At 44.3% G+C, this 27,070-nt stretch overlaps 1 long non-coding RNA gene across 1 annotated transcript; it reads left to right on the forward strand.

Moving 5' to 3' along the window:
- Positions 1-21,413: 21,413 nt before the first annotated feature.
- LOC115948308 lies at positions 21,414-26,854 on the forward strand. Its single transcript, XR_004082139.1, has 3 exons — positions 21,414-21,547; positions 24,756-24,910; positions 25,573-26,854. It is a non-coding gene; the product is annotated as an uncharacterized LOC115948308 (long non-coding RNA).
- Positions 26,855-27,070: the final 216 nt, after the last annotated feature.

The raw sequence follows: 27,070 nt of genomic DNA on the forward strand, positions 1-27,070 counted from the left end.
ATCTCCTGAATTCACTGATATTTGAACTTTCCCTTGCTCCTCTGAGTATTGTTTTCCTCACAGTTATAGACTTGGTCAGTTCTTATCCAAATTATATCTTTACCTAATATTCCCTGTACTTTCCTTATTAGTGAGACCTTTTCAAATATTTAATTCACATACTGAAAAAAGTTATCTGTAAGCTTGAATATTTCAATAGGAGAAAGATGAAATATATATGTCATATATATATAAAATAATGTGACATAAGCTGAACTCTTAATTTTGAATTAAACTTGTCTGTGTCAGGTTGTCCTCTCTTTTTCAGGTGGGAGTACTCAATTCTGTCTTCTATTAAATTTCTTAAGAAATATTTATGTTTGGGTGAGGGATTAAGTTAATTCTGCTACAACTGAAAGGTTTCATATATGCAGATAAAAAATTCTGATTTTTTTCTCAATAGAATTTAACCAATTGTTTAAAAATTCTGCTTCCTTGGCAGAGAAAATCATTGCAGTATTTTGATTCTTGTCTGATCCACCAGTGATTGGAGTCTGTTGAATAAATTCACAGGACAATGTTTTTGGCAGATTTTTACAATCTTTTCATAAATTATTTGACTCAAATGATTTTCATCTCTTTCCCAGCTGATAGTATTGCTTTGGGAATTTGCCCATCCATTCCAGAAGAGAAAAGATTCCTGTGAAATCTTTCAAATAATCATTTCAAGCAAGAAATATTTTCCTTCAACCCGGTGTCTGCAGAACCCGTAAGAAAAGCTCCGTGTTCATACACAGCACCTTGAAAATAACTTCAAGTTATTTTCATTTTGCTCTGATTTTGCCTGTAATTTTTGCACTAATAATTCATAAATTATAAAAAACAGCAGCAAGATTTAGCTGCAAACATGCCCTGGATGCTTGGAAAGCCAAACTTTCCCCTTGGACACCCACCCAGAGCATCTCTCAGCGGGGTCTGCATGAGGAGAGTGGTGTGGGGTGGGGGCAAACTTTTTTTTTGGGTGCAAACATTTCTTTTTGGGGGAAAACATTTCTTTTTAAGCAGCAGGAGAGTTCCAGCCCCTGCCATGGCTAACAGGGAGCCTCCCTCCAGCTTTCCCAGTGATTCCTTCAGCGAATGTGAAATGCTGGAAAGATCAGCCCCGATGCCTTCATGAATGGACTGTTTGTCTCCCTCTCCCCTGCCAGCCCCGTTTTTTTTGGTTTTATTTTTTAATTATTTATTTTCCCCTTCCTTTTTCACCCCACACTTGTCCAGTGGCCCAAAGCAGCTTGGCAGATATGGCAGCTCCAGGAATTATGGAAATGTGGATGTGGCTCTGCTGGTTTGTACCCAGTGTGCCAAAGTTTTGTCAAGCTGGGGTTTTTTCACTTCAAAATTTCTTCTTTTTGAGAAGGTGCAGGACAAGGAGCTGCTTTTTATTTTTCTTAAAGATGTGACTCTGGGCACCTGAGGTGCTTAAAATAATTGCTCAAATTTAAACACACGCTGTGCCTAATATAAGCCAGATCTAAAATCTTTCTCCATCACCAGCAGCTCCAACAGGTCTGGATCCAGGGATAATTTCTGCAGGCGGAATTCATCTCTGAAATAAATCCATATCTGGGAGACAACCAGGATCAGGCTGAGTTCCCTCCTTCGTGCCACCTTCCAAAAGGACAAAATCCATCTTTTGTGCACTCTGGGAGAGAGGAGTTTAAAAAATGATGGAGGTTTGTTTAATTAGGTAGCCTTGCAGTTCATTTGCTGGCAAATCACCCAAACTGCTTCCAGGGCTGATGTTAAAATCTGTTTCCATATTTTCTTGTGAGGGAAAAAAAAAAAAAAAGAAAAAAGAGGGGGGAAAAAGGTTATCCTTCACCCTTTCCAGCAAGCCAAGAAAGCTTGAAACCTGAAATAGTGGCTTAATGCCCAGACAGAGAGGAACTGAAATAAATACGAGCAAGGTTAAGAATTTTCTTTATTGAGAGCACCTGCTCCCATTTTATATGTAGGGCTGCTAAAAATTCCTTCATTGCAGTGTGGGAGCTCAGTGAAGTTTTTGGTCCTTTGGATTTCTCCATGGAAAGGTTTTCCCTCCTGTTCTCCAAGGGAATTTTGTGTGTCCAAAGGAAGCTGCAGGTGAAGCTGCAGGGCCAGGTGCTGGTGGTGTAACTCAGTCAGGGCAGGGACACGAAAAAATCAACTGGCAAATCCTCTCCACTTGGGAATTTTCAAGCAAAAATGTAAATTTTTTTAATAATTTTTTTTGTAAAAAAATGCTGCTTTTTCAGGGAGCTGCACATCTCCTGGGTGTATCAGCCCCTTGTAGCTGCTCAATCACCTTCTCCAGAAAAACGTGCCAGAGGAGCTGATTATGACCTTGATTTGTGATGCACCAAACATTTGTGGTTGCTTTGATGGGAGAAAGACAAAAGCAAGAAAGGATTCAGGAACAGGAATGTGGTTTTATTGAGGAAGCTGTTGTAGCAGGAAAAGGCACACACCAGGCTGTGTCTCAGGTATTAAGCAAGAAATTTTAAGCTAATTTCTTGGCAAAATGAATAATTTTAATTTAAACATGCTAATATTAAGCCATTAGCCTGAGACTTTGAGACAGCACTATGCTTTTGGCTTTTGTCTGAGGGTGAAACAATTAGGGACTAATCCTTTAAACTGTATTATTTTTGGAGTTGAGGTTGATTATTCCCAGACCACTCAAACCTTCTAGCAGTGCTGTCAGAGTTGAGACCTCCAGAGGCCTTTTGCTGCAGTTGTGATGATCCAAGGACACACAGCTTGTCTAAGAAAAGGAGCAGCCTCTCTCACAAACCCACTTTCAGCCACAATCTCTTTATTTTTACACGGCCTCATGACAAAAGAGGTGGTCTTTGATGCTGGAAGTTTAATCTCAGTGTTGACAATGAGTCTCTCAGTAGCCCTGGTTAAATTTTTTGCTTTATTGCACCTTGCTTTCCCCAAACAGACGGTGATTCCTCTGTTAATGGTCTGAAAATAATATTCACAATAAACATTTCAACCAGGTCAAAGCCTTCAGATGACAGAAGTGCTTTAGGAAGTGCTGTTTGAGTTTTAGCAAAAATTATTAAAGGTAAGGAAAGAGCAGTGTGCTGGAGATGGCCAACAGATCCAGGAGAACTGCCATGTTTTGCTCAGAATTCCTCCCCAGCTGCAGCCAGAGGAATGTTGGGCTGGGCTGGTGCCTCCTGAGGGGGTTTTCACAGTTTGACCCCCGAGTGATTTGTCACAAGTCCGCAATCCTGGCATGGATGACACGGGATACTGCGGTCAGGATGGCAAAGTTGGTTTGTATGTGCTGAAAAGAGGGAGAGGCATTTGGGAGGTGCGAAGAGCTGTTCCTTGGGGTGGGAAATGGCCCCTCAGTGCTGGTTTTGGTTGGTTTTATATTTTATTCTTTCAAATGTGAAGCCTAACCTCAAACTGAAGGTGAGAGGGATGGCTGGTACCTTAAGGGAGCTGGCAAGAAATATGAGAGTGACAATTTACGATGGTCTGGAGGGACAGGACAAGGCAGAATGGCTTCAAATTGACAAAGGGCAGGGTTGGATGGGATATTAGGAATAAATTCTTCCCTGTGAGGGTGGGGAGACCCTGGTAAATGGTGCCCAGAGCAGCTGAGGCTGCCTCTGGATCCCTGGAAAGTCCAAGGCCAGGTTGGATGGGACTTGGAGCAACCTGGGACAGTGGAAGGTGCCTCTGCCCATGGCAGGGGATGAGATGAGCTTTAAGGTCCCTTCCAACCCAAACCATTCCATGATTCCATGATTGCAGTGGGAGCAAGGCTTCAGCAATGCCACCACGGTGCAAGGCTGTGGTGAGCCAGGGGGATGTGACCAGCCCCAGGAAAAGAGGGAGATGACAATGTTCACCAGAATTTTATCTGATGGATGTTCATTTAACACAGGGCATGACTTTGGCTAAACGTGGTCTAAACCCAGGAAAAATCCAGCACTGGGAATTGGTCATTGCTCTCGTGAATAATGGTATTTTCAGAAAGATCGCCTTGACAGTAAACCTTATCTCCCTGGAATAACCCTGTCCCAGTGTTACTAGATGTCCTTTATTAATTGTCACCTTTTTTTCAGGCTCTGCAATGACACCTTAGGTTCACCAACACAGCAAACCACAGTTTTCTGTCCTCATTTTCGTGCCAGATCTAAAACCCCACAGCCACAGCCCACGAAGCAGAGATCCAGTATAAACTGGGAAATGAGACAGGAATGCTGCAGTGAATCCACAGCTGACCCAGAGCCAGGATCTGTGGTTTGAAGGGATCTGCAGGGTGCAGAGCCAGCAGTGAGCTGCCACCCATGGGAAATCCTCCCAAAATGAGCGAGGATGGGCACAACCATGGGTGGAAAACCAGTGAATCCTCCTGCATCAGCTGCTGCATTGAGATGCTCCCCAAGGGCTGGCACAGCCTAAGCCTGGGAGCTGGCAGGGATTTTTGCTTCGCTGGGGGAGAAGTGACATTCTTGAACTCACAGAAATTACCCCGTTTTACTAGGGGATAAATCTAATCAGATTGTATCCAAATGGCCTATCTGTAAATTTTACCCACAGATGTATCTCATTTTCTTAATACCTAAGCTGCTTAGAAGCTTTAGCGCATTTATTTTCCTTTCACCCCTGCACTGGGGAGATACACTGTCCCTATTTTACAGCTGGGGAAGTTACTCACAAGGAGATTGAAGTGCAGGAATTCACAGCAGTCACTGAGTAGAACAGAATTCAGCGTGGCTGCAGAACCCACCGGCCCTGCTGGGCAAATACTCGGGCAAGGAGCTCTGTGCTGAATTACCTGTGCTAATTCATGGAAAACAGGGTTAATTGCACCCGCTCACACTCCCTGCAGGGTAGAAATGCGTTCAAGGAATCAGGCAGGGGAGGCTGGAGCAATCCCAGGAGTTGATCTGGGTCCCTGAGGCTGGTGGTGCCTGGAGCCTGCTCCATGGGAAGGGCTCACCCACCAAGAACACTGGATTATGCCATGGGAGCTGGATACAAGGTGCAGGGAACTAAAGAGAAACCAAAATCTCTGTTTTTCCCATTCTCAACCCTTTCTTTTCCCTGGACCTGTGTAAGAAGCATCCACCAGCCCAGACCAAATTATCAGTCCTCCTGTCCCCTCCTGTCTCCCAGTCAATCACTCCAGCTCAGTGAATTCCCTGTGTTTTTTTGTTTTTTTCTTTCTCTCAGAGACTTGAACAGAACCTTTGAGAGGAGCAAGGGCACAATGATAGATCAGAGAAGCAGCACGTGCACGAGCGTGGCACCGCAGCAGAGATCATTCCTTGAGTCCCAAGTCATAATTAACTCCCTGAAGGACAGAAACCTGACAGGAAATCCAAAATCTCTTTGCAATCCACTAAATATTACAGGAATGAATGGCTGGCACGGGGGGAAGGAATGTTGGCTGGAAGTGGAGCCTTTTGGTTTGTGCTTTTCCTGGGCTGTGTTTATTTAGCACACAGCTCGGAGGCACTTGCTGTTCGTATCTGGGAATGGAAGTTCCATGGTTGGGCTGGGAGATGGAAGGGTGGCAGCTCAATCTGCTGATACCTGGAGTTAATTCTGCACCTGCACAGGGCCTCGGGTGGTGTTTGAAACATTTGATGGGTTTAACTGTGGGTTTATGTGGAACAGTTCAAATCGGGGCTGCCCTGTGGGTCTTTGTACTCAGACCGTGACGTCTGAGGTGTGAGTCCTTCTGGCTTTTTCTTTTTCCCTGGGTGAAATGGAAGCAAAAACATTAAAAAAAAAATCTGAACCCTTCACCTGTCAAACCAAAAAAATTCCACTGCATTTCACATCCAGTTTCCCTCAAGGATAGGGTGAGAGAAAGAAAAGACATCAGATGTCACGTAACCACTACCAGATGATGTTCATGAGGGTCACAGCGAGGGTCCCATATGAAATAAATAGAATATAAATTACAAGTCTCAGTGAAATGATGCTGCTTCACAACAGCTGCTCGTTGGCCCCTTCCTCAAGAGCTCTGGCTTTGCCAAGCTTGGAATTGCAGCCTTGGGGTGAGAGTTCCCATCCTCAGATGTGTTGGAGAGCATCACTCTGGGCCAGCTCACCTCTGCTGCTCCGTGGCCAGGCAGGACCAGCCCCCTGTGCTCCTTCCCATGGCAGAGCAGCAGAGCTGAAAGAGCAGAGGGCTGGATTTTAGGAGGCATTGAAACTGCAGGTGATGAGTTTCCAATCAGATAAGGCGATGGCAATTCCAGATGACCCTGCCATCAGCCACGGGAATCGCCAGGCAGGGAATGTAGGGGTTGGGTTTCATTCAGAGCCTGGACACATTTATAACATTTCACTAAATGAATAGGGAGTACTGTGACCCAGCTGGGAAATTTATGGCCTTGGTGGTGGCTCTGACAGGACTTTGGAGTGAGATATCATGGACGTCGGGGGGGGAGGCTCATCTCAGCCTCAAATTGGGGTGGGGGTAGGGGTGAGAAGCAGAGATAAAGCAGCTGTTGAAAAGCTTAAGCTCTGTGTCTCTGGCTAAAAGCAGCTTGAGAACACGCTCACCGAGGTGTCAACCCTCCACCAAGTGCCCAGGAGGTGAAAAATACCCCAAGTGAAGGAGAAATCAAGTCCCATGTTGGGGGGTCCAGGAGCTCGGTCATAAAATGTGCAGATTCACAGGAGGAGGGAGAGGAGGAATAGCTCCATGGAAGGAGGAGAGGTCATTCCTGACCATGTGGAGCTCCACAAAGCTGGAGTTGTGCTACACAGGGACCTTTCACTCCACTGTCTGTGGTCACTCAACTCATTTTCTCCCAGGGTTGGACCAGATTGGAGATTTATGGCACATTTTGGATTTTCAACAGCATCCATTGCACAGCCCAGACTGAGCTCCTCGAGAAGTGGAAGTTAATCTTTGCTTAAACTACATACAATGATCTGCTGTGACCTTCCTGACTGATGCTTACAAAAGCCTTCCTTAGAAGCTCAGGGTGAAAAGCAGGGTTTAAAGATTTACTGGGACATTTACAAGTGTGATAACATTTTTCAGCCTGTTTGGCTTTATGATAAATCATTTTTTATTGCCTCAGAAAACCTGGAAGATGGTGACCAGAAGTTGAATATTTTTGGCTTTGTCATTGGAAAATCAGACCCAAAGTGTTTCAGCTATGAATGGAAGGAAATTTAAAGCACAGAACAATCTGAGGTAACCAGGCAAAACACTTGCTCTTGCTGTCCAAAAACAACCAAAAAATGCCTAGAAATAAACAAAAGATGTATTTTATAGGCCACTGAGAAGGTCTTTATTTTTTTCCCCCTTTTGATATTGAAGACTTTTTTTGAATTTTTTCCAAAGAAAGTAGTGAGGTTGAAAAATGGTGGTGGTGGGGGGGTGCATTAAAAATATGAATGTTTGGAGCAAAGCCAAGTGGTCATGATTTGTTTTATTTGAAAAATGTCAACCAGCTGTACCTATGAAACTGGAAACCAGGTAAAAATTGCCCCAATCTTGGGGATTTTTTTTTTGAAACTGAAAAGTCAACCAAGGTTCATCAGGATGGTTTGTGGCCTTCCAACTGAGTGTCCCAGGCTTGCTGGAAAGTGGACCTGGCTAACAGGATTGTTGGAAATAACATGGACTCAGCTGAAGTTTCACTTTCATTTTTGCACACAAACACAAGTTATGTGATGCTTGTACCGAAAGTAATCTGAGATTTACACAAAATCTTTCCATATTCATTGACACCAACAAACCAAGCTGCACAGCAATGAATTTGGGGTTGCAGTGAAGCAATCAGTTTTGGCATTGGCATAATTGGAAATTGGAGCTTATCCTGAATATCCACCAGCAAATCCCTGTGACTCCCGAAGTGGTATTTGTAAATAAGCAGTGTTTTAAAGCAATTATCTCATTTTTAATTCTTCTAAACCTCCTAAATGAGGAAGATCTGATCAATTTATCTCTGTAAACAGTAATCCTTTGTTGAAAGCCAGCATGGCTTGAGTTTCTTTCAAGTTCAGATTAAGAAGAAAAGGGTTTGTCAACCAGAAAACTCCTTGGGTGTCACCTTCTGCTCCATGCTAACACCATCCCTAGTGGTTAAATCCTGATCCATGAGCAGGGCTCATAAACCTAAAGCAATGGGAATTAGGGACACAAAACCAGCTGAATAACAAAATTAAAGCCATTTTCAGCCTCCATGAAGCTGAAGCTGTGTGCAGGTCTTTTTTCAATGCCCATCATCCCACAATTCTAATTTAAGTAGTGAGCTCCCAAACCTGTTTGGTTTCAGGACCCCCCTTTGGAGAGTTCACCTGCAGCAGGAAAAAGTGGTTGGTGTTCTGGACATGGAGTGAGCCAAAATCAAAGGCTCCAGGTCTGTTTTTCCAGGGCAATCTACACCTATGCAGCAGCTTCCCTGGAATCTGAACCATCTCCTGCAGCACAGAGCACTGAACCCCTGCCAGGAATGATAAACACATCCCATTTTTCTTTCCTTATCTGTTTGCATTTTGTTAATATCTCCTCTCAACCCCTTCCACTCACTTCCAGCGGCTCTTATCAACAGCCAGCAAAGAAATCCTTCCCAGCCAATGTCTGGAGCTTTCGTGTGGGAAATTTTCTCACCCGTGCACATAAGATGTGATTTACACGAGTTGCGATAGGGGGGCTCATTAGGGAAGTTTAATTAAGATCGATCACATAACAGGTAAAATATAGGGATGGAAGATGACACAACCTCTCAGACCTCTGATTGCATGAGTCACCAAAATATATTGCCACAGAAATCATGGAAAACATTCCTTCGACTTGCTGAGAGGAGTTTAACATTGAAAGCCTCATAGTAATGTTTGTTGGAACACTGGTGTTCATTGCTAAACAATAAAAACAAAAAATTGAGAGGGAGAAACTAGCTTGCCATAGGTTATTAATTTTAAATTCCAAATCAATTTATTTTGGTGGGGTTTTTTAATTACATTATATATAAAATGCCTTAAAAAAAAAAAAATGAATGTATTCTTTTGTATGTCTCAGCAAATTGGAAAGCTCTTGGGTAATCTATAGAAGTAAATTTAAATGAGTAAATCTTTTTTACTTAATCATATATATTTCATATTCTGTGTGGAGGGAGGGAATTTGCCATCAGTACTTCTTTATTCAGTGTTTAATTAACGTGATGAATGCTGCACAGTTTGGAGCATGATAGGTTCCCAAGCTTAAGGCATGCCATGGAGTAGATACATCATTAAGAGTAAAATATATGAATTAATATAGGTTTTTAATGCTAGAGATGCCGTGGTGCTCAGGTGGGAATTGGAGCCTTTTAAAATAGCACACTCCAGATAGAAACCCAGCTCAATAATGTTTGCTCCAAACGTGGGAGTTGCTGAGGGAGAAGCCAATATTGCATTCCTCAGGTCTGGGGCAGAAAAAGTGGAGGAGTTAAGATGAAGTGCAGATTTGCTCCTAATCAAATCCAGAGGACGCGCTGCAAACCTTACTGGGAGAGATCCGCTAGGGCTGCAGCATGAACATGACAGGCAGGCGAAATTGTGGATTTGATCATTTAAAAACCTGTGGATTCCTGGGGTTTTGGCTACGTTAAAGGCTCCGAGGAAAGACACGCTGAAAATTGCTGAGGGGTGTTACCCAAGCCAGTTGCCAAAGGCTGAGTCTGTTCAGTAATCCAGGGAGCAGCTGGTTGAGCTAACTCCCAGTTAATTACCTCTCCATTTCTGCAATCACTCCGTGGTTTGTTTAGGGCAAGGTGGACTGGAGGGTTTGGTGCTCAAATCATTCAATTTATTCGTTTTGCTGTAGAAAATAAAAGTTGGGAAATAAAGACCTCATTATTGTACATATTTTTTCGTTTAATTCGTTATGGGCATGTTACAAACTGGCTTTGTAATTTGGGTAATCATGCACAAATGTTGGGGTTTGCTGCAGCATTTTCAGATCAAATGCTTGTTGGGCTGGAGCCGGCAGGCAGTGCTGGGGCAAACCCAGCTCGCTGAGGGTGTAGAGGTGATTGACTAAACGCCCTCATAAATCTCCCAGAGCCAGATCCTGATGTCTTTTCATGCTCTTCAATGCCCAGGATATGAAAAGCACCTTTATGGGTGGAGTGTGGGGATCAAAGCTCTACATACAATCATTTATCTGAGAAGGAGAATTAAGGAATGGAACATCTTCCTGCCATTTAATGGGATCACTGGAGAACTGTTTCCCACAATGAAGGACCTCAAGTCCTTTGTGCCATCTGTTTTATTTAAATACTCTATTATAGGTCAGGTAAACATCACAGTCAATCCTAACTTCCACTGTTCAGTTTAATCCCTGTAGATTATCCTAAATAACTGTGCTTTTCCTTTGTCATTTCTTACACAACTCCAAGTTGCAATCTCCTACAATGCCAGCCTTTTTTAAACTCTGCAGCACATCTAAAATCAGCATTTAAAGAAATGTTTCAGTTCTAAAGTCAAGCTCTGAAAAGATTAAAAAGCGCTCGGATCCAGAACACCCAAGCAACCTTAAACTGTCCCACTCTATAAAGCCTTTAGACATCTGATTGCTCCAAGTTCATGCCCCTTCCAACTACTGTGAAAAAAGAGGTGAGACCTGCAAAAGCTACTCCATTTTGAGGCACAGCCTGGAATCATTCCCACTGTATTTTCCATCCAGGGCTTTGAATGAAGTAGGGAGTTATATGGAAAAGAACCCAGCGTGATCAACATTTTCTTGTGTGGAACCACAGCAACAAGGGAGAGCAGATGGAAGAGGGATTTCCCCTCAATTTTGACAACTTATTGTGTGAATTAGCTCCCTCTTCTCTCAGAAATGATCTTGAAAGTCTGACAATAATCCATTTTGACTTAGTGATGAGGAGTTGTGATGGAAGACTGCAGGGTCTCATGAAAATCTGATATTCCACTGAGAATGTTTTCTAGTCTACACTGGGAGCTAGAGACCAAATTTAATATCTGTTCTGAGATTCAGACCCCCTTGTCCAAATCTTCAGATGCTCCTCCAGCCCCTGATTTTGCATCCCTCATTTTAGTTCTAAATTTAAAACCAATCAGAAAACACACACCCCCAAAGAAAACCTTTTTGCTTTTTCTGTGAGGTTCTAAACGACTTTTTCTTCTCACTGTGGTGGTGGAGAGGTCTTCAGGAGCCTTTCCAGTGTCGGATTTGACATCTGTTTTCTGAGGCACTGACTGGAGTAGTCTGCCCAAGGAATGATCCAGCTGGCTGGGTATTCCTAGGTGCTGGATTATAATGCAACAGGCAGGAAAGACATACTTGTGGGTATGGCCGAAAATGCCATTTAATGTGAAGTGCTCCAATGTCACTTTGTTTAGGAAACCAAGCAGCTTCTTGTAAGTAAGATTCCTATTTTTACTTTTTTTTCCTGTATTGTCCATAATTCTCCTCCCCAACTCCCCAAAGAGAACAAAAATACGTAAAACACAGTGAGATAATTTTCGTGTTGCATCAAGCTATAATCCCTGATAATTCCAGGCTAGCACTGTGGAAGAAATGACCAGACTTGATTCACGTTCTGTTGTGAAATTTTTAAAAAGTAGCTTTCCAGCTGACTTTCCTACTGCTGTACTTGCTGTGCCTGAAATGGTTTTGGCTTTCACAGCCTGGGTAGGCTCAACATGGCCACGAGGGATTTGGAAGACCTCACAGGGAAGACCTCCTACAATCTGCAGTGGATGCTGTCTCCCCTCAGTTAGAAAACTGAGCTCCAAGGAGGAATTGCCTCAGCATCCCAGGAGAGGGATCTGCTCTTGGAAGGGTCTTCTTTCCTTGAGAGCTCCCAAGACCTTGACCACCCTTCTGCCAAACATCTTCATGGCAGAATTCTGTTCACTCCAATATCCTCTCCACATCTGAGGTTGTTTCCATCCATAGCAGGAGCAGTTGTTTCCAAAGTTCTTTATGGAGCAAGCCCTATTTATTTCTCTTTATTCAGATTTTTCTTTTTTAAGTGCGTGGCTGAAGCCATCTAGAGAAATGTCAGAACTCCAAGTGGAGCACAGCTCTGGTGTTACTACATTGTTCCAGTGAAAAACCCGACCCATGAAGTGGGTTGACCAGCTTCCAGTTGATTAAAGATGTTCTCCAGAAGAACAGCCTAATTCAGAGTTGACAAAGGCAACTGTGGAAACTATGTCTGCTTCCAATAAAACTCCCTGCCTCCTTGCCAGGCACTGAGGGAAAAACCTGCCTTCAAACTCCTGGCCATGAACTTGCTTCATGTTTTAGCAGTGCCGCTCCTTGGCCCTGCAAAATCGCTAAGGAATGACCAGAATATCCCCTGCATCCTAAACCAGGATGTTCCTTGATAAATTTGCTTGGTTTTGCCCCATCCCAGTGGCAGCACACTGGGCTGAGCTGGGCTGCCTCTCTTCTTTCTGCCAGCCCAGCAAGGTCCTATGCACAAACTGGGAAACAATTTGGCCAGAGGTAAATAATTCCCTCAGCAGCCATGCCTGATTGCACAAGGTGCTGTCCCAACTTTGGAGAAGTGCTTTGGGTGAAGGTGGCACATTGGGGTTGGTTTTTGCTCTCAATGACAGTGTGAAGGTGCTGATTTCCTGCAGTGCTGTGCATCCTGCTGGATTAGTTTCTCGCGTGTTCCGTGCCCGTGTATGGGATTCATTGGCTGCGCTGCAACGTGATTTTTGGACTCCTGCTCCAGCAGTGACTCTCTGACATGCAGTTCAAACCCTCAGCTCGTCCCAGACCATACTTTTATTACAGCGAGGAGATCTGTGTATAGCTTCAGACTGCTGCAAATTTCCAAGGGCCGCGTCCCAACGAGTATCACTTTCCAATTTCATTCCCCTCAAGAAATTCTGTCAACAGCTTCTCCCAATTCCATTAATCTTGTGTTTTACCATCTTAAAGCCTCCCATTCTCTCAGCCCCCTTAAAGATGTGACCAGTGTTTCTCCTTGAGTGCTGACAATTACTTTCTCATTCTTGTGTGGAGCTGCTCTCCCTGCTAAGAACCACATGCAGTTTTCAATAATACCTATTCATCAGTAATGTATGGAGAGAGCCAGGTCGGGATTTCCACACTGAGGTACTGATGTGTTTTACATACCTTTCCTTACTCAAAAGGGATTTTCTGTCTCTGAACGCTTAATATGAGAAGCATTTTTCAAATTCTTTGACAGAATGCTTTTAACATATCAGCAGGGTTAATAAATCTTTCCCATTTGTTCTGTTCACTTTTATTCATAGTGAAGTATTGATCAGGAACAAGCAGGGATTGTGAGGACAGTTCTCAAATCAAAGTGATATATGGTGCTACCAGGACACTGATACAAATGGTTTGGTTTGGAGCTGTGCTCCTTTAGCCCCAAGGATTTTCCCCCAGCAGCAGGAAAATCCAGAAAGGGATCATTCAACCACCCCAGACCACCAACCTGTCAGAGCTCTCTGCATTAAGTTTTCAGATTTGTTTTTCTTCACCCCTTTTTCACTATGCTGCACTTGAATAACACAAGCATTTTATCTCTCCAAAATGCAAGCAACTGGAGGGGTCCAAGCAACTGATTGAAATCAGGGATGGGGTGGCATAGACTACAATAATATTAAAAATTAATATTTCACCTCTGTCCATGCCTCAAATCTGGAATATCCAGGGGGTTTCCCTTCATTTATTCCATTTTCTCTGGGGCTACCTCTGTGTGTATGCATTCCCTAGAGGTACCTTGTGCTGTGCAACAAACTAATCAGTTAAGACCAAGGGACAATTGGAAAGGTGAAAGTTAATTTATCCTAATTAGAAACACAGAATCATTACGTTTAGAAAAGACTTCTAAGATCATTGAGCACTTCAGCTTTGATAAAACACAAGGCAGGTATACTATCCAACAAATATGGAAAAAACCCAGACATTTCTCATGGAGAAAGTCTCAATACCTCCAGTCCTTTCATGAAGATGGAATGGAAAGATCAGAGATCCATGATGGGAAGGGACAAGATGCTGCTCTGAGAGGAGGAATTCAATCTTAATGTCAGAAATTCTCAGAGACATCTTGGGTTGTGAATAATCTTCTTAGATGCTGGTAAGACATCTCTCACTTAGGGCTTTTAAGACAGCCAGTGGCACAGGGGATTATCCTGAATTAGCAAACAAATTGCCTGGATCTAATCCATATTCCATTTTGAGTTTCCATGAGTCTGTAGTTCTGTGAATGTTTTTCTCTGTTGGTCTTCATATGAAAAATTTCTCAACACATCATTGGCTTTGTTTGGTTGGGTTTTTTTTTTTTTTTTGGTCTGGTCCTCTGAATTCCTGTTTAAAATTTTGGTGACACGTTGTGCTTTTTGTCAGCCTTGGCACAGAGGCAGGAATGGTGCATGTGATCCACTGAGGAGAACAGAATGTCAAAAAGCAGTGGTGGCACGACAAGAGCCAGCAAGGTTGGGAATTGGGCTTCTATTTTTAGTGGCCAAAGATTGTTCTGAGGTTAAAGGAACGCACAATTCTGGGGGAAGGTGGAGGGAATATTTGCCTTCCCTGGAGGGAATCCAAGAGGATTGCGGAGTAAGAGGTCAGAGGAGCAAGGGGAGGGGAGGGCTATCTGTGACACAGCTGTTTTGGGAAACAAAAAGGAAAGAGAAAAAGAGGAGTTGGATGGCAATTCCTGGTGAAGCATTTTTCAGAGTGGTGGAGTCAATGAAGCGCAGTCATATTTAAGGCATCAGGCCACGTACATCTTAACAGATCCACAAATCGATGTTAATGATGCCATTTATGTTTAAAAAGAACTTTAAATTCAGCTGGAAAAATAGAATGGATGCTGAAACCTTGCCTTACTTGTTCCAGCCAACTTTCTGAAGCAGGATCTGATACATTTGCTGGAGAAAAGAGCAGAAAGGACAAAACCCTTTAGGGAAGAAATATCTCAGGCAATTTTTCCCTTCAGGGGGTTCTGACCAACACCGGAAGACCTCAGGTTGTAGCAGTGACAAATTCATGTGCGCAAAAAGGGAAAGATCAGTTTATTTATTATTTTGTCAGAAAAAAATAACATTTGGGCAGTGTAGGACCCTTTTGGAGATGAAAATTGCTAAAGCAGTAAGATCTACTCACTGTAAATTAGCAATACCTAAAATGGAAAACACAGTGGGGTTTTTAATTTTTAAGTCACTTGCAAATTACATAAACCTTGCATGGTTTTTTCTTGTGTTTATTTAGCAAATTGAAAGTACAGCATTTTTTTTCTCATAGAATTATACTATTGACTCACTTTTTCAAAAGGACAAGGAGCCACTCGAAATTTGCATCAGGAAAAGGCACAGGAGCTGCCTAATTTAGCCAGATTTTTCTTTGCCCTGAAGAACTGTGAGCTTTCTCCAAGGAAATGTGGAGTGAATAATTAGGCTCAGTTTAACCAGACCAGTGTGTGTATTCCAGGCTGTGCACAAGTTAAGCTGCCTTTCAGGCTGGTTAAGAACATGCTCAGGATTATTTCACCTGTCAATCCACAGTTACTCACACGAGCTTTGGATGTGCATCCAAGTCTTTCAAAGGTTGCTCTCTGTGTTTGAGACCAAAAAGCCAATATTGTTATTTTTGGGCTATTTTTAATGTCTACATGCAGACAGCTCTCTAGAGTTGCCATAAATATCCTGTTTGCATTCTTTGTTTCTCTTTCATTTGGCTCCCTTGGTATCAACCAGACTATTCTTCCTAAAATGTTTTACTATGTCCCTGCTGTTCCTTTTGGAGGAGAAAATCAGGCAAACGCATTTGCAGGGGGAAAGGGATATTTATCCAGCAGTGAGTAACTTTTAAAAATAGTTAAATCAATTTAGAACAAACTTTCAACAGAGAATGCTCACCTTTGGACAGAGATCAAGAATGGAAACTCTCAGACCAGAAGGAATTCGCGCAGGATGTAATGAGGAATCAAAAAATGTGAGTGGGTCTGGAGGGTGCCAGGACCAAAATAAGGCCAGGTCACCCTGGCTGCCAGGCAAAAAGTTGCTTTTTCTCCCTCTCACGCAGCTCACAAATGTCTAACATTTCGCTGAGAGTGTGAAGTGCAAATCCAAGCGGCCACAAGGATTAATTTACGTGCCCGAGAGGGGAGCTGGGCTTAAAGAGCAGAGCTGAGCCCAGCTCTGTCCCATGTGTGCACAAATCCACAGGCAGCCATTCCAGAGCCTGCAGAGCATTTTCTCCCCGTGAAAGGCACGTGTGATGCTGGGCTCATTAGGACGAGATGTGAAATCGGATCCTCTTTTCCTCCTGCTCGGCTCTGCCTTTCTGCTGAGTGCCACAAAAGCAGATTGCATTTGTTCACCCTCTGCCCAGAGCACTGGAGCTGGAGTTTATCTCCATTTTTCTTCTATTTTTTTTTTTTTTTTGACTTTTCAAATTCTTGGCTCCCTCATTCAGAAGCTTGTGGAAGAGGGAAATTCTCCTAGTGCAGCAAAGCACTTACGTCCTGGAGCAGAGGGCCGGTTTACTTTTTAATAAAGCAGATGCTGCATTTCTTTTTCCGTGCCCATTCTCCAGGCTGGCATGGGCAGGCTCCAGGAACTCCTGCTTGCTGTCAGTCACACCTGGGCTGAGAGCCTGCCCTCACTAGGAGGGCTTTGCCTGCACCTTCCCAACAAGCTGGGGAAAAATCCTTCCAGCAGCTCCTCTCACCTCGTAAAAGCCTGAGTGCGAATTGCCGGTGCACATGGGAGACCCTGCAGGTCCTGGGGACACTGAATCTCTTCTGTTCTCCCACCAAAGCTGCCCTGGGCCCTCAGCAAATTTCCCATTTTGGCCGCAGCACCATTCCCTCCTCGGGTGCTGCTGTCCCTCTCGTGTGTCACTGGGAATGTGCGGGTGGTGACTGGGACAGGAGGATCAGCCCCAGTTTCTTGTTCCAATCCATCGTTTTTGGTGGCACTCAGCCCCCCTGATCATCCAGCACGTGGATTTTAGGGCCATCCTCAGCACAAGGGGGTGACACAGGGATCTGCAGGTGGTGGGTGCACCAATCCAGCCATTGTAGGTACTCTGGGCAACCGCCAAAAATTGGGCAATTGAAACCTGGAGAGGGACTTTAGACCAGAGCATGAACAGATAAGGATGTTGATATCAGCTTCAAAATGTGAAGAGGGTAGATCTTGATTAGATATCAGGAAGAAATTCTTCCCTGTGAGGCCTTGGCTCAGGATGTCCAGAGAAGCTGGAGCTGCCCCTGGATTCCTGGAAGTGTCCAAGACCAGGTTGGACATTGGGGCTTGGACCATGGACAGTGGAAGGGGGCCCTGCCCATGGTGACCTTTAAGGTGCCTTCCCAGCCAAACCATTCCAGGATCCATGGCTTCATAGTCTCAGGAATTGTCACAGGACACGCAGCAGAGAAAGAAAGGCACGACAGAGTCATGGCCACGTCAGATGTTTGTGCTCCTCAAGGACAGACAGCACCTGCCTCCCTGGAGGGAAATCCAAGGGAATTGTAGATGCCTTTGTAGCCTTGTCTGCCTTATTAGGTTAAAGGACTCCTGATCTGGCCTTTGCCTGAGGGTGTCCAGTTGCCCTTGCCCAGCAGGAGCTGAGGTATGCTGAATTAAGATGATGTGCTCTGTGGACAGGTGCAAAATGGAATAATTTCTTCAGCCAGGAGGGGGAAAAAAAGGTGGTTAGAAAGTTCATCCTATGCTACAGAAAACCACAGCACTGTATATCAGGGACTTACATATTTATTATTATATACATCTCCTAAATTCAGCGTCAGCTCTTGGCTGTGGGTCGTAGGAGATGTTGGTGCTCCTTGAGGGTGAGAACTTCTGTTTAGAATATTTTGACTTTTCTGAAGAGTCTGAGGCTCTTGGGAAGGACCTTGCTGCTGCAGGGGGCTCAGATGCCCAAACAGGAGCATTTTTGGCAGCTAAATTCCCTGGATGGCTTGGTCCTGCTCAGTGAGAGATGTCCCTGTGTCGCTGACCCTACAACCCACGTTGCAGCAGAGAAGTTTGCTCGCTGCAGTCCCCACAAGGAAGCCTTGCAGAGGCTCGTTATCATCTCTCCATGGCGTTTAAGAGGGAAATCTGCCACCCTGGATATTTTACCCCTCCGGTGCCACCCTCCCTGACAAACCACGAGCCAAAAGCAAAGCTTTTGTGGTCTCAGCATGGCTGTGGCGGCTCACAGGGAAATCTGGGCAGAGTGTGCTGTGTTTGCACGCTGTCCCTGAGTGAGAATCCCTCTCTGCGTCCCCCCCAAAGCCATTAACGCTCTGAGGAGTCAGCAGATGAACTGGAGTGGTTAAACTCATTAACACCAGACTAACTCCCATTGTGAAGCTCCTGGCTCGACTTCAGAGGGCAATAAAACACCAAGAGCAACACGATGACTGTTCTGATCAGGAAATTTGGGACATGTGTCATTAGAGGGAACAAACAGGGCAGCAGAGGTGTCTGGCAGCAGCTCTGCTGAGTGTTCATTGCCATCCACTCCCCCTCCATGTTCCTCTAATGCTCTTTATCAGCTTCCTCCCCTGTTGGGTGCAAACAAAGTCTGGCCCTTACCTGAGGGTCAGAGAGATGAGAGACAGTGTTAGACAGGATATTCCCAGCATTTTCAATGCTTCCTTTTTGGTGGGTTATGAATGTCTGACTGACACGGCCAAGCGAAAGTGCTGCGCGTTCCCGCGGGACCCGTGGGGCTGTAAAGCTCACAAACATAATAATAACAAAGCCATAAATTCTGACCTGTGGTACAGTCCCAGCCGAATAACAGCTCCCCAGCTGTGGAATATGTGCCCTTGTTGTGTGAAAGTGGCAGACCCGGGGGTAAAGTTCACCTCGTATTTGCCAGGTTGCGCAGAGCCAGGCCCGTTTAATGAGCAGAATGCAGCCAAAAGCCCCAGCAGCAGGACAGATGCCCAACTGTGTTTTGAGCCTGTTATGATCTACTGAATATATTGTGAGGAGAGAAAGCTTAAAAAAATACGTGATGAGGGACAGATAAGAGAGGCAGGGTGAAAAGTGGTGGTGATCCCATTGCCAGGGACAGGTTTATCCCCTGCACATCATCCAGGATTTTTGTATCTGCAGAGCTTCACCCAGTGCCTCAGTGCCTTCAGGCCATGAGGATTGGATGCAGCCCAGGAGCAGGGATGAAATTTCTTCTTTCTTCTTCTTTCTTCTTTCTTCTTTCTTCTTTCTTCTTTCTTCTTTCTTCTTTCTTCTTTCTTCTTTCTTCTTTCTTTCTTCTTTCTTCAGTGATTTCTTTCCAGCCAAAACCCTGCAGCCCCAAACCCCTGAATGACATTAGGAAAGCTCCAAATCTTCCACAAAGGTGGGGAAGTGCTCTGGGTGAATATTAGAGAAGACTGACGGAGCCATGAGCTCATTCAGATCCTTCCCAACAGAGGAGAAAGAGTTGGACACGTGGAAAACCCCCAAGTACCCCAAGCTTGTTTTTGGGAGGTGCTGGGATGGGCTGGCAGCAGGGAGATGCTCACAGGAGGAGTTGTGGGTAAAGCTTGGTTAGTTCTGCCATCATCAGGAGGGGATTTTCCAGGGAAAAGGGCCTTGAGAGACGACTTCTTCACCCCCCCATGGCCCCTGGCAGGCTGGGATCGTGTCCACCTCCAGCCTCAGTGACAAGCGGGAGCGGGCTGCGCGCCATCCGCAGAGGGAAGGACGAGATGATTTGTTTTTGTGTGTGTTTTTCTTTCCATGTCTGCTCCTTGGAAGGAAACATGTCTGCTTTTAGAGAACAATGCTGCCCAGGGCCGTGGGAGTGAGGGACTGGCTGGGCTGTGCGAATCCCAGCCCGCAGCCCGTTCCCAGGGCTCAGCCCTGCACCAGCCCCTTCCAGAGGGGTCAATCCTAAATGAGGAGGGCTGGGGGCTCTCGGGAAGTGCAGACCCTTCCTCCCTTTATGGAGGTGCAGCACTTGCTGTCCCTGAGCTGTTGGCAGCAGGGATGATTTGGGGCTTCCTGAACACCCCCCAAATCCCCAGTCTGCACCCCATAACCTGCATAACCTGTTGAATTCTTCCTCTGCTTCTTATCCCAAATGCTTTCCTTGGATTTTCTTAGAGCTGTCTCTTCTCCTCCACCCGTTTCCCAATGGATAAAATGGGGGCAGGACAGCCACCAATCCAGTAGGACAATCAACCAATTCCATCTCCCTCCTCTGGAACCAAGTGCAGTTGTGTCAGATCTTCTCATCTCGAGGCAGCAAAACTTCCTTCAAAGTTGTGAAATTCCTACCACACGTTCCACATCCCTATTAATCACCCTGAGCTTTGCTTTTGGGAGCACAGAGGACTCCATGGGCTATTGCAGTGGGGTCAAAGTTCTACCAGCCTCCAGCCACGTCATATTTTGTTCTGGTGTTCTCCACACACCAAATTTTGAGGTGAAATTTGGGCTGCAACCTGCAAACTCCACTTGGAATGGGTGTTTGGTTTGGGGCATCTCAGGGGTGCAAAGCAGCATTTTAGGGACTCGCAGCCAGCTCTCTCCAGCCTGACTAAAAGCACTTGGCACCAATTAGGGAATGTCCAGAAAGGCTGAAATTTCCATCTCTGCCTGAGCAGCACAGGAGGTGTTACAGAGGAGTCAAATACTGTGGATTTGGAGTTATTGGGGTGATGGGGATTGACAAGAGGTGCAAAGACACCTTTGGGAGAGTTTAGAGCTCCCGAATCTCCAGACAAGTACTGGGTTGAGAACACACATTCCAGCAGCAGGGATTAGCCAGGTATTTTCCTTATTTTACAGCATTTTTTGTCACCTCGTAGCCCCCCTGTCATTGCAGCCATTTGAGCCCGGCCATGCCCAGAGATTGGAAAGCTTTTGGAGGGAGGTTTTCCTCTCTCCCAGCGCAACAAAACCCTTTTGGGGTCCTTCCTGGTGATCCTTAAGGCCTGCAGATCACCTTTAAGAGAAAGCCTTGCCCTGGCACTTGAGGGAAGGCTTGAACAAGGCTCCTTAACACAGCCCCGTGTCCTCCCGGGCACCTCTCCCGCCCAGCCCCGCTGAATGGGACCTTAGTTTTCAGGATAAACACATCCATCACAAAGCTGCTTGGCCCACATCCCCTCCATGAAACCCCTTCTGAGGACTCTCTGCCCTGAGCCCTCATCCCTGCTCCACTTTCCACTCCCCAACCTGCTTTTTTCCAACGCTGCCCAAGCAAAATCCCGCATTTTGCATTTTCCAGGGGTGGGAAGGGGTGCAGGAAAACAAGAACAACTTTAACCCCTGTTTTAAAGCTGGAGTTCCCTCCTGGTTTGGTATATTTAGTTTGGGCACAGTTCTGAAACAAAAGGTACAAAGGACCCAAGTTGTTGGGGCAGGGGGAGGGAAGAAAGTTGGTTTGATTTCGAGAGCCTTGGAAGATCATTAAAATTTCATAACAGGCAGGGAAGAAAAAAAAAAGAGTTGTTTGCTTCTAAGGTCTCTGGTGTTTAAAGAGCTCGAGACAAAACTGCCGAGCAGAATATTCCAGTTTATCCCGTGGAATAGGAAGGAATGGCCCCAGACATAATTACAAGTAAGTAGACCAGCGAGAGAGGGGAAAAAGCTCAGGAAATCTGATGTCTAAGAAGGTTTTTTTCACTGGGGTTTAATCAGATTGTTTGCTTGTGGTGATTTTTCTGACCTGCCTCAGTAAAGCGTTGGATATTTCGACAGCAAAACGGGCGGGATTAGGGGGAATTTTGGCTGCTGGAAATTGGGGGGAGTGGAAGGCAAAGCAGGGAGCAGGGGTGAAATGTGGAGCGTGGTTTGTGAGTTTACAAAGCTGGGTTCAGGGGATGGGGTTTCAGCAGTGGTCTCGCTGCTCACTGATTTTTGGAGTTTTTATCCGCTGAACAAGCAACAGGAGAGAGATTTTTACAAAAGCAGGGAAGTGATATCTCATTAATATTCCTACCTAGCAGAAAAAGAAGGGAATAATAACATTTGGTGGTTCTAAAGCAGCGGGGAGATGATGATGAATGTTAGGCTGTACGTGAAAACTATACAAGGCTGTATAGATTTCAAAAAAAATCCGTGCTATTCCTGTTCTTGGGCTTCACTCTTTAAAAATACATTACCACTGAAATGGAGTTTTAGAAGGGAATAACAACACTGGCAAAATATTTCTTTGAAGCGCAGAACTCCTGATCAGAAAAACAAAATGGGTCGTAAATCACAGAACACATTAAGAGCCACAAGATCTATGGAAATCTAACGTTATAAAATATTCTTCTCAGGATGAAATAGCCTTTAAAACCAGTGTTTTATAGTGATTCAAACACTAGGAAAGGGATTATGTTCCTGTCAAGGTTGTAGATATCAGTTCCATTCTAAAATCACAGTACAGAACTTTTAAAAAATCATTAATAGTGATTAGGTAATTGTATATATGACATCAGACTTACTTATTCATGAAAAGGAGAAACTTTTTAGCTCTATATTTACATTTTATTATTAACTTACTTTTAGCTGTCTGCAATTTGTAAAACATTGCTGTATTTAATAGCATCGTTCTTGCAGCAAAAGATATGTATCTTACTTTTTGATTTTGTTTTACCAAAAAAAAATCCAGTCCTAGAAAAAATAATCTTTCTTGTAATTTCCTGTAGCTAAAATGATTGTTAAATAACATTCAAGCTGAACACAAAGAAAATATATTTAATAATTTGTTGAAATGCATAAAATTTTCTGGTTTTTTAATGAGTAGAGCTTATTATCCTTCCTCTTTTTATACATAATTCATAAATGTTGTACCAATGAGAGCAGCTTTATGGGTACAAGACGAGGACAAGAGAAGGTGTTTTTAAAGGAATATTGTTAAATTCAAAGTGAAATCTTATTATCTCTTGTGGGATTTGTGCTCCTAAAATCATTGCCCACAGTAAATTGTTCCTCTGATAAAACATCATCTCACAAGGAGGATTAATTATTCCATTAGGATACAATTTTCTCCTCATTTTTCTATCTCCCGGGAAAAAATCAGCCTCCCTGCTTTTCAGTTTTTACACGAGTGTACAAATAAAACACAGAGATTATTTCTGAGTATTGTCCATGTGCAAACTCCCATGATTTTTTAAGGAGTTTCCCAGAGAGGAGCCTGATCCAAGCCGTGTTGGAGTTAATGACTCATTTCTATCTTCTGTGAAGGGATTTGGAGCTCAGCACTGGACTCCTTACAAGCTGGAGGCTGAACTTTCATAAGAACATGAATTTTATCATCTTGCAAAATCAGGAATCGTGGAATAATTTAGCCTGTAGCTGGAGAGAGCAGTTTGGTCTGATAATGATATTTTCCTCCGTGTACTTTGAATTTATCAGCGGTTTGTGGCTAACACAGCCCGTGTCAGCTGATGTCTCACCCCCACGTTAATAACACTGTGCTTTGGCATTTTGTTTGTGTAGAAAAACAAATTTTGAACCCCTGATTTCGTTATTTTTTAAAAATGCACAAAGGATTGACAGTAATAGACAAGAAATAGACAAAGATTCTATTGTCTAAAAATAGACAAAGATATTAGTTACAAAAAAGCCCGTTCCACAGTTTGATAATTATCAGAATAGCCTGAAACCTCACCAGCTCCATTAGAAAACGGAGAAGTCTGAGGGGTTAGAGGAATTCTGGAGTCAGTGAAGGCTCAAATGCTTTTTGCCTCCTTTTCTCTCTTTTATTCCTTGCCGTGGGCTTCCCACAAAGCCTCCATTGGGAGCAGGGTCTGGAAAGGGTCAGCTCAGTCTAAGCAGGGTCTGGAAACAAGGGCCATGTTGTCACACCAGGCTTGCTCAACCCTTCCAGCCCAACCTGGGGCTCCATGTCCTGCCATCATGCAAATGAGGCTGTTCCTGCTGGGAACGTGGCATTCCCGGGAACATTCCCTCCTGGGAGCCAGGGCTGTGTGTCCTCCTGATTTAAGAGCTCTTGCTGATGCTGTTACAAGCATTCACAGCCTCCCTTCTCAGCCTTTCCCTTTTTTCTGTGTGGGAAGAAGTGAAGTGGGGAGGCTCCCAGCTAGACGAGTTTGTAGGAATAAATGGGAGTGTGGGCTTGTGAAAGGAAGATCCTCCAGGAACGTTTACAAAATGCAGCTCTTCTTTAAATGTCCTCCCCCTAAAAAAACCCAAAAAAACCCCAAACAAATAAACAAACAAACAAAAAAAAAAAACAAACACAAAAATCCCCCCCCAAAAACCAAAAAAACCGCCCAAACCAAACCAAAACCAAAACCAAAACCAAAACAACCAAAACAAAACAAAACAAGACAAAAAACCAAAACAAAAAAAACCCACCCAAAATAAAAAAAAAAAAACCAAAAAAAAACCCCAAAAAACCCAAAGCAAAACAAAACAAAAACAAAACAACAAAAAACCAAACAAGAAAACAAATAAAAAACCCAAAAGCAAAAAAAAAAAAAACCACAAAAAAAACCAAAAAAACAACAAAAAAAAAACCAAAAAACCCTCCAAAACAAAAAAAACAAAAAAAAACAGAAAAAAAAAAAGGCAGAATCAGTGGGTGCAGTTATTTGCAGATAATGCCATTTATGAGGCCAGAAATCTTCTGGGATTTTCCAGTCTGGACAGATGGGGGTACACAGGGGTCTCATCCCCTTCAGGACTTCTCTCCCTGATCCATGACCCAAAACTTTCCAAGTTATTGAACCCCCCCCAAAAAAAATTTAAGAACCAGTCTTGCCTGGGAGGAGTGAAAAGCTGGATTCTACTTAATTTGTGTTCTTTCTGTGCAGGAGAAATCCACAGAGCTCAGTGCAAAGAGTGCAAAAGAGCCCAGAAGTGCCAGGGGCAAAATGGGATGGATGATTTCCACTGGCTGCTCCCACCCTATGACAGAAATCTTGGCTGCCTCAGGGATGCAGTTTGCAACCTCACTGCTCCAACACTTGTAAATAAAGGCCTTTTTATCTCTGGGGTTTCATGTTCAGAGGAAAGTTATCTGTGGCCATAAAAAACACATCTGTCCCTCTGCTGAGGGCAGAGCAGCCAAGGGTTCAGCATGGCATGGAAATGCTTCCAGCAGGCTTGGAGCCACAGCTGTGTCCTTTTTCTTCCCTTTTTCCATACACTTGATCCTGACCCAGGCAGCTGCTGCTCTTTCTGGAGGGTGGCAACTCAGAAAATGCCAAATATCTGATTTTTTTTTTTGTGCTTAATAAAACTTGTCCTCGCATGAGCAGAAAGATTTCTGTTGCAATATTTGCCCAAACCCTTGAACTCTCAGAAACTGCCCTTAGCTCTGGTGTTGCTGTCACAGCTCCAGCACCCCTGGAGAGGATGAAGCTCCTTATTCTGAGGTGTCTGCCTCAGCACAGCTCTGTCTGCAGCAGGGGCAGGACAGGGATGGGGATGGAGCAGAGAAATGAGCTGTAATAGGTGGGGGAGCAGCTGAAAAACCCAATCTACCAAAGTCAGCAGAGAGGCAGCCGCCCTTCCCTGCTCCCAGTGAAGTCTCTTCCTCCTGACAGTTTGCTGAAAGCATTTCCATTGTGTGGCACTTAGCACATCTGGGGATTTATTGCAGCTGATGCTTTCTGTGTTCTGCCTCAGTGACACCCACAGAAGATGCAGAAGAACAATCTGTGCCAGATCTCTGCTCCGCGCTGCATCCAAATGTGGTAAAAGCCTGGAAAGCTCTGACGTAGGAGAGCCCTGCTTGTCCTGGTCTGATCCTGAATGACACTGACACCCACTGACTTCTCCCTGCAACAGATGCTGCTTGGGAAAAATACCAGGATTTGGATGAAAAATACCAGGATTTGGATAAATGATAGGAAAAAAATAAGTTTATTTCCCAAACGCAGCCTTTAAATGCAGGGCACTGGCATGTGTGGCAGGGGTGGAACACAGCATTGACCACATTCCTCGTGTCCTGACTTTATTACCCTACAGGATATGGAGAAAGGGAAGGAATAAAACCTTCCCAGGCAGGAATAATGCTCAAATCTGAGCTTCTCAGATCCACAATGGAGCAAGGAGGCTTGGTGCATGGCAGAGAGAACCTCCCTGGTAAAATCCAGATAATATCCAGATATCCCTGCCCTTTCCACCCAGCAGTTGCCCTGGAAAACAGCTAATGGCTGGGTTGTGTTATAGCAGAAAATAGGGATTTTTCCAGCTGGACCACAGGCTGTGGCCATAGGGCATCTGCATCTCAGTGCCTTTCCCTGCCCTTTACCTCAGCTGGCCCTTTGCAATAGTGAAATCGTGTTCCCAACGGCAGGAACACAAAATAACTCATGATGTGCCTCAAACTGTGAGCAAAGAGTATCTGATCCTGCCCAAACACAGACTGCTCGCTTCAGAGGGGGCAATATTTACACAGTAATCAACATCTAATTCCCTTTCCCAGCCCAAATATTCTCTTGTGTGCTCAGCCACATCCAGAAAATCTGCTGGGTGAGCATGGGGATGTGAGCAGAGCTCCCAGGGAACGCCCAGGGATCATCCCAAGAGCCACAAGCCCCTCACACCCCAGGATGAAGGATTTTCTCCTGGCTCTTTTCATTCATAACCACCAATCTTGGGCAGGGCTGCTGAAAATTCAGATTTCTGTACTTTCCACACTTTCTAAATTAAAATTTTCTCCCATGTAAGTGAGCAAAAAAAAAAAAATACCCTTCTTGCCTCAAGGATGGGGAAATAAGAGCAAAGAACCAAATTGCAGCCTCAAAGTGCAATTTAGAAGTCCCAGGAGGCACAAGACTTTCTCCTTGCCAGCCATCCCTTTGCTGACTTCAACAGCTCAGAATGGCCAGCTGGGCAGAATGAAATTCCTTCCATTCTCAGATACTGCAATAAATATTTAATAAATAATCAAATTAAACCCAAATGTTGCTTGTATTTATTTTTTTTCCTCCCTCAGGTCAACATCTGTAGCTTCTCGTGCTGTTATTTGTGAAACAGCTTTATTAACCTATTACGAAAGCAGGCATTTGTTATGCAGCAAATTGAAGTTTCACAGTCAATGGATGTTTTGTGGCCTGGGAAAAAGTAAACATCAACTGGAAAAGTCACTTGTGCCTATTCTTGGTTTTGCCCAATAAGA

The sequence above is a fragment of the Geospiza fortis genome, unplaced genomic scaffold (genome assembly GCF_000277835.1).
Source record: "Geospiza fortis unplaced genomic scaffold, GeoFor_1.0 scaffold102, whole genome shotgun sequence".
NCBI lineage: Eukaryota > Metazoa > Chordata > Aves > Passeriformes > Thraupidae > Geospiza > Geospiza fortis.